The following is a 7,033-nucleotide window of genomic DNA, read 5'->3' on the forward strand; positions in this document are numbered from 1 at the left end:
TACATTCAAAATAACATGTTTGTATTTTGTTGAAAAGCAAAGATCTGCATATTTTTCTAGTTTTACAGCTAAAACAAGTAAATCTGATTAAAAGAGTTTTGTTCTAGACAAACTGATGAATGAACAGCAAAAAAGGTGGGATGAAGGAAAACAGGAAGACAATTTTATAAAATTTAAAAGATTGTAGGAGAAAGAAAAAAGAAGGAAAAACTGATAACAATGTTGAGATTTGGACAGACAGGATTTAACTATACGCTTTAAAATTCAAAAGCACAACACTGGCAAATGGGATCACTGGAAATTATGAAACAACAGATGATGTATCAGAATGTCATAAATATGAAAAAGAGAGAAGATACATGAGGGGAGAGTTTGAAAGAATTAATGAAAATGTTAATTTATTAGATGTTGTTATGAGGAAGAATTTGGATAGTAAACATATACAATTAGTTATTAGATTTTTAAAGAAAACTAAATTTCATGTAATTTGATTAGATGTATTGGCTGCAGGGTTGAAAACCTTTCAGAAATCAGAATAAGGGACGCCCACTGCAGTGGTAGATGATGTTTTATGGCTTTGTTTTGTCTTTAAAAAGTGATCCACAGAGCAATCGTTCATGCATAGAGGTTGGTTAGTTTCTCAAAACTGTACTGTAAATCAGAGTAGTAGACTTTAAATATGTTTAATTAAACAAGTGTAAAAAGTATTTGGTAAACCACTGAGTAACTGATCATAACACCTGATTTAAAATTCAAAATGTTTCCTCAGACAACTAAAAGTATAAAAGTTATGTGAACATTCTGATACTGTAAAGAATATTACTAAAATAAGGAGTTAGGTTCAGAGGCTGGTTCTAGACCAGATTTACCACAGGGGCCAGGATAGTCAGTGTTTTCATGGCAACACTTGAAAAGGAATGAAACAAAAGAAAACAGAGCAATATTTCATCATTTGATATAATAAGTGAGCCAAAGAGCCACTTGTGTCTCCGGAGATCCAGGTTGCAGATGGAAAGTGTCCTCTCTCCATACAGCAGCTGAAAGTTCAGCACTACAATTTTTAATTCATTGTTAAAGTAAAATTGTGAAGGTTAAAAAAATCCACCACTGAGTTTTAACATTAGACATTTACTTAGTATAACTTCTTTGGTCCCTGGTTGGCCCCCGTATAGAACCACCCCTGGGCTGCAGGTCTGTGTCTGGTGTCACGATCCGTGTTTCTGTGTAGTTATTTTGAGATTTTCTGTGTTCAGTCCTGTTTTCCTGTGAGTCTCTGTCCTGTCCTCCCCGTTGATTGTTTCCCAGGTGTGTCTCATCCCCTTGATTACCCCGTGTGTATTTAAACCCACTTGTTGTCCTTGTCTCTTGTCGGATCCTCGTCTAATGTCGTGTGATGCCTGTTTCCCTGTGCTGTTCTCCGTTGTTTTGTGCTTTGGATTATTATCAATAAAAATCATAATTTTCACCTACCTCCTGGGTCCATCTGCATCCACATTCTCACCACAAACCACCGTTTATGACATCTGGTGCATTAATGACCACTGAACAATTAAATCATAAAATATATCAACATAAAACATACAGAAATCCCTAACAAACCTTTTAAAGTAGGAAGTATTTTTGTATTTACTGTTAATCTAATGCAGAGGTTCCCAAACTGTTGGGCGCGCCCCCTGGGGGCGGCACCATGCCATTACAGGACCTGAGTGAAGTTCCCCCCCCCCCCCACACAAACACACACCCACCTTCTTCAAATCAGACAAAATGGCTGTTAAAAACTTCACTCAGGTCAGAGGCCACCCAGATGAAGAATGAGTCCAGGATGCCCCTGCTGATCGAGTTCTTTGGGCCAGAAGTCCTGAAGGTGTTAAAATCAGAAAAAGTTCCTGTCGGAATGTTTCCTTTAGTTAACAAGCAACCAGACAGGTGACCCGGTTCAGACAGGAGGTGAAAGGTCAAACTGTGCTGGTGGAGAACAGGAAGATTATCTGGTCTGACAGTCGGGGTGAAGCTGGTAACTGTGTCCAAACTTTAACTAACCCAGATAGTTTCTGTCACCTGCTGCGGAGAAAACAAACTAATCTGGGTTTTAAGGCCAGACAGACTGATGATCACACAGGATGTAAATGTAAAGACAAAGTCTTCAGTTTCATTACTGGAGTCAAACTACTGACCCTACAGCTCAAATAATCAAATTATCACTGAAGTTAAAGTACCTGAATATGTGCTTTTAAAAATATTAAGTTATGTCTGGTTTCCTCTGGACCTGCAAACTAATGTTGGAGAAAACAAACATCTGATGGACGGAAAATCTAAAGGTTCTTCCTTCATGAGGCCCAGAGAAAAATTGAAGAGAAAAAACTAAAACAAGCAGATCTATAACATGGTGAAAAATAAAACCTCAGTCTGACGTCTCAGTAATCGATCCAGATATGGTTCATGATCAAAGAGGAAACAGGACCAGAAAACGTTCTGAATATTAATTTTATTTTCCAGGCCGTAGTTGAAGCTCCGTCTCCCAGGTTTCTGGGAACTCACCTTCATCCAGACATCATGCCGTCCTCCTTCAGCAAGAAGAAAACTAAGGTACGTCCTGAATCTGCTGCAAACTGCATTTAGACAACAGTTGGACTTTATGCTTCAGGAATATTCTCTGTATATGAGACTAAGTGCAGCAGGAGCTCAGAGGAAACCAGACTCTCCCAGCTGACTGCAGTTCGATCCCCTCCAGGTTCAGCAGCTCTAACCATCATATTGTTTCCCCAGATGGTGGTGATGTTCAGGAACCCAAAGGACACCTTGGTCTCCTACTATCATTTCTGCAACAACAACCTGGTTCTGCCGTCTGTGGAGTGGGATTCCTTCTTCTCTCCCAGTTTATGAAAGGAGAAGGTGAGAGGGAACATCAGGCTGTAGAGAGAGAAGATTTACGAACTGGAGGAACATGAGCAGAAGAAACTAAATGTGTTTTATGTTGTACAAAACATGTGGCACCAATTCAGGAGGTCTGGTGTCTGCAGCCTGCAGCTCTCTGGACTTTCCACTGAGGATTTTAAAAACCGACTAATAATGGAAAAACAACTGAAGTTTGAAAAATAGATCTAATTGAGCAGGTTTTAGGCATTTTTCAGTTTTTTCATGGAATCATTAAATCTAATTTCCACAACAGAATGATAGTAAAAGTATAAATCATTTTATTTAGATCTGTTTGTCTTAGGCTTGAAACTATGTGCAGATATAAATCCCTACAGTAAATAATGTGTTATAATGTTGACCAGCAGTCAGAGGTTTGGACTGAACTTCCTGCTGAGTTAAATTAGGAGGCGTTTATAGAAAATGTTCTTCCAGAGACAAAATCTGCTGTTTACTGAGTCACTGATATAAAATAACATCAGATCTGGATTTTCTGTTGAACAGGTTTGTTCTTCATTCACTGATAAAAAGTAGAGGAGGAGAAAGTTACTGAAGTAAAAGCAGTTTTACTTTGAATAAAAGTCTAGTGCAGTAAAACTACTGATAGAAATATATAATTATTAAGAAGTTACTCCAGTAAATTTAACATGTTACTGTCCAGCTTTACTCAGAAACTTTGCAGAAACACTCAGAGGGATTTTATATGTTTCCATGTAAATTAATGATTTATATTATAGATTATTACAGCCTGAACATCATCAGGTGAGTTTTGCTGTTTATTAAAGCTGCTAATAGACAGTAAATACAGCCGAGTCAGCAGGATTACTGTGGAGAGTTCTGGTCCATTTTATGGCATCAAGATAATATAATAAACTGTTCAAACATCAATCGGTCTGATGATTAATTTGATACCTGGGTCAAACCTTTAAAATAAGCCCTCATGTTAATGTTTCTCTGGTTGTCGGGTCATATAACCAGTTATAAATGACGCCCATACAAACCATGAATAACTGATATTTGTGTGCAGTTGCCTGGGGCTCGTACTCTGACCACGCCTTGGCCTGGAACCAGAGGATGGGCGACCCCAACGTCCTGGTGGTGACCTTTGAGGACCTGAAGCAGGTCAGTCCTCTGATTCCTCAACCTCTCAGTCCGGAGGCTGAAGTGGAAATCTGCTCTCAGACGATGTTTTCTGTCCTGCAGGATCTCAGCGCAGGAATCCAGCAGATCTCCAGCTTCATCGGCTTCAGCCTGCCGGACGCTCAGGTGCAGCAGGTGGCAGCAGCGAGCACCTTTAACGCCATGAAGGAGAGTTCAGCCAACTCCCACGGCAACATGGGAAACGTCATCTTCAGGAAAGGTCACCAACAATAACATGTTATTTTTCAACAGTTTTAGGAGTAAAAATGATTCTTTCCCCTCTAAAATGATAAACTCAACATCCTCCCTGTGCAGGTGAGGTTGGAGACTGGAGGAACCATTTCAGTCCAGAACAAGCCGAGAAACAGACGAAGCTTTCAACAAGCAGCTGGCAGGAATGGAGCTGGGAGGAAAGATGGACTACCAGCGACACTGTCAGTAGGAAAGAGAGGAGGAGAGCAAAAGATGGAGGAGGAGAAATGAATCAACCCCTTCAATCTGAACAGGTGGAGCATCAGTTCTGCCTGAGCTCAGGGCAAAACTCCCACAGCTCAACAAAAGAAGGAAAATATAAAAAATAAGATGAAATAATTTGGTTGTGATAAATTTTATTTCACTGCAGATACTGAAGCCCTTTAAGCAACTTTTATGATGGACTGAAATAAATGAAATATGATATGAACAGCAGTGAAGGACCAACAAAAATACATATCAGGTAAAATGAATTGAATAGAAATGTTATAAAACTGAAATTTATTTTATTAATCATAAAATGATATTTTATTTTATCCTTCTAGTACCTTTAAATAGTAAACACCAGGCTTTTGTTGGATTTTCTTCTGTTTTTTTATTTTTATAGATAATTCCCATCACAGGATTAAATTTAAATCATTGTGAAAATACTTTGATGCCACATAAAATAAAATTATATTAAAAAAGAAACATTTGGTATTGCTGATATTTTATCACTAATCCAAAACACTGATTTTGTTCATAAATAGAATATTAGCAGAAATGTGTCTCATTTATACTTGGCAGAAAATCTGGACTGAGTTAATATTAAAGTACAATAACTTTAAAATATAAACACCGGGAGTGGTTTCAATCTGTGGGGGAAACATTGTCTGAGGAGGAGGATCCAGAATGAGGCAAAAATGTAAAGTTATACTAGAAAAGCATTTATTTCATAGCAGTTAGTCTAAAACAAAAGCTAAATCTCTCCAAAGGTCGTGGGAAAGAACAAAGTTTCTCTCTAAGATCTGCTGCCTCTCTGGGAGGAAGCAGATCTTTCACTGAGAGCAAACTGCAACATAAAATCAGAAAGTGGTGCTTTGAAACAATTCAACATCTATTTTTCCTCTTATACAACTCACAATTAGAATTGGGTTGAATGGTTTTAGAAATGGGAAAAAATACACTTCAAGAATTTTGCTTTTTAACTTTGTTGATCAAACGTTCTGGTATTTTTTGAGCACATCAATCACTTTAACACCATTCAGGACTCTTACAGGGGACAATCTCAAAAATCACATTTTCACAACTTCCAGCAAGATTTTTATAACATTTTCATTGTACCAGAGCTTAGCAGGTACAGCAAACAGTAAAAATTCAATCAGTCAAGCAAAATAGAAAAAAATGTAGATGAGTTGAAAAAATGTCCAGGTGTGGAGGCCCGGCATCCTGCATGTTTTATTCTCTCCCTGGTTTTACACACCTGCATCAAATGATGGCTCGTTAGAGGCCTAAGGAGAACATTGACAAGCTGAAAAGGTTGTTGGTGCAACCAGGGAGGAGTGAATAACACGTGCAGGATGTCGGCCCTCAGGGACCGACTTTGGGCCCCCCTGATTTAGATCGTCTACTGGAGCTTCCTGAGCTCTTCCAGAGACTGCCAGGGCGACTGCAAGAGCTTAGTATTTCTACTCCAAATCTGTAACTCTCGTCCAAATGTTGACTTGATTCTTTCCTTCTTCAAACATTGGCAGAACTCTGTAGTTACTAACATCCTCTGTTACTAATATTAATCTGTAAAAATAACTTGTTTATTTGTTCAACTTTATTCCAACATGTTCATCACCTGAACAGAACCAGAGCAGAAGAGCAGAAACCCAAGAACATATGGTAGTGCCAAAACAGTGCCCCCTAACGGATGGACATGTAATACCACCTTAGTAAAGGAGTAACAAACCCACCTGTTTACAATTTGATTCATAATAATTGTAACATCAGTATATTTGATACATGTTTGCTTCATTATTTTGATATCTGACATTTAATGTTTCATAAGTTAATAGTGTATGATGTTATTATGGGGTAAAGAACTTTGAACTGTCTTGTCAATAAACCCGACTTTTACTTTTGATTTTAACAGAAATAATTTCTCTGACACGAGAAACTCCAGTTCTTCAGAACCACTGAAGAACCTTGTTAGGTCCAAAACCAAAGTTTTGGCTCCTCTCCTCTCTGGGAGTAGTGATGGACTCTGACCTGAACCTTCAGAGCCACATAAAGACAGACACAAAGTTCTTCAGTGGTTCTTCAGAAACACTGAAGAACCAGAACTGGACCAGAGCCCAAACCCAGCATACAGAGGTTCAGTGAATGTGGTTTTATAGGTGTGAATGTGAATCAGAGAATCAGAAGAAACATTGTAGAAGGACAGAATGCCAGCAGGACAGTCCACATACACTGATACTCTGTTAGAGACGGAGGAGGAGAGACGAGTTACTATGTTATTGTGTCTGATAAAGTAACCTTCATCGTCAGAGTAGATCAGACACCAGGAATGATCATTGTCTCCAAACACACAGGCTCTACTGCTTCCTTTCCTCCTGATTCTTCTGTAACTCACTGCTATATCAACTCCTCCATTCAACTCAACCTCCCAGTAACAGCGACCAGTCAGACCAGTTCTACACAGAAAATTGTGATAAGAATCAAATCTGTCTGGATGATCAGGATATGACTGAAACTCCTCCAC

At 38.7% G+C, this 7,033-nt stretch overlaps 1 pseudogene; it reads left to right on the top strand.

Annotated features, from left to right (window-relative positions):
- Window positions 1-1,788: 1,788 nt before the first annotated feature.
- On the top strand, window positions 1,789-4,554 carry LOC103133280 (sulfotransferase 6B1-like; annotated as a pseudogene).
- Window positions 4,555-7,033: the final 2,479 nt, after the last annotated feature.

The sequence above is a fragment of the Poecilia formosa genome, unplaced genomic scaffold, assembly GCF_000485575.1.
Source record: "Poecilia formosa unplaced genomic scaffold, Poecilia_formosa-5.1.2 Scaffold2498, whole genome shotgun sequence".
In the NCBI taxonomy this organism is placed as follows: Eukaryota; Metazoa; Chordata; class Actinopteri; order Cyprinodontiformes; family Poeciliidae; genus Poecilia; species Poecilia formosa.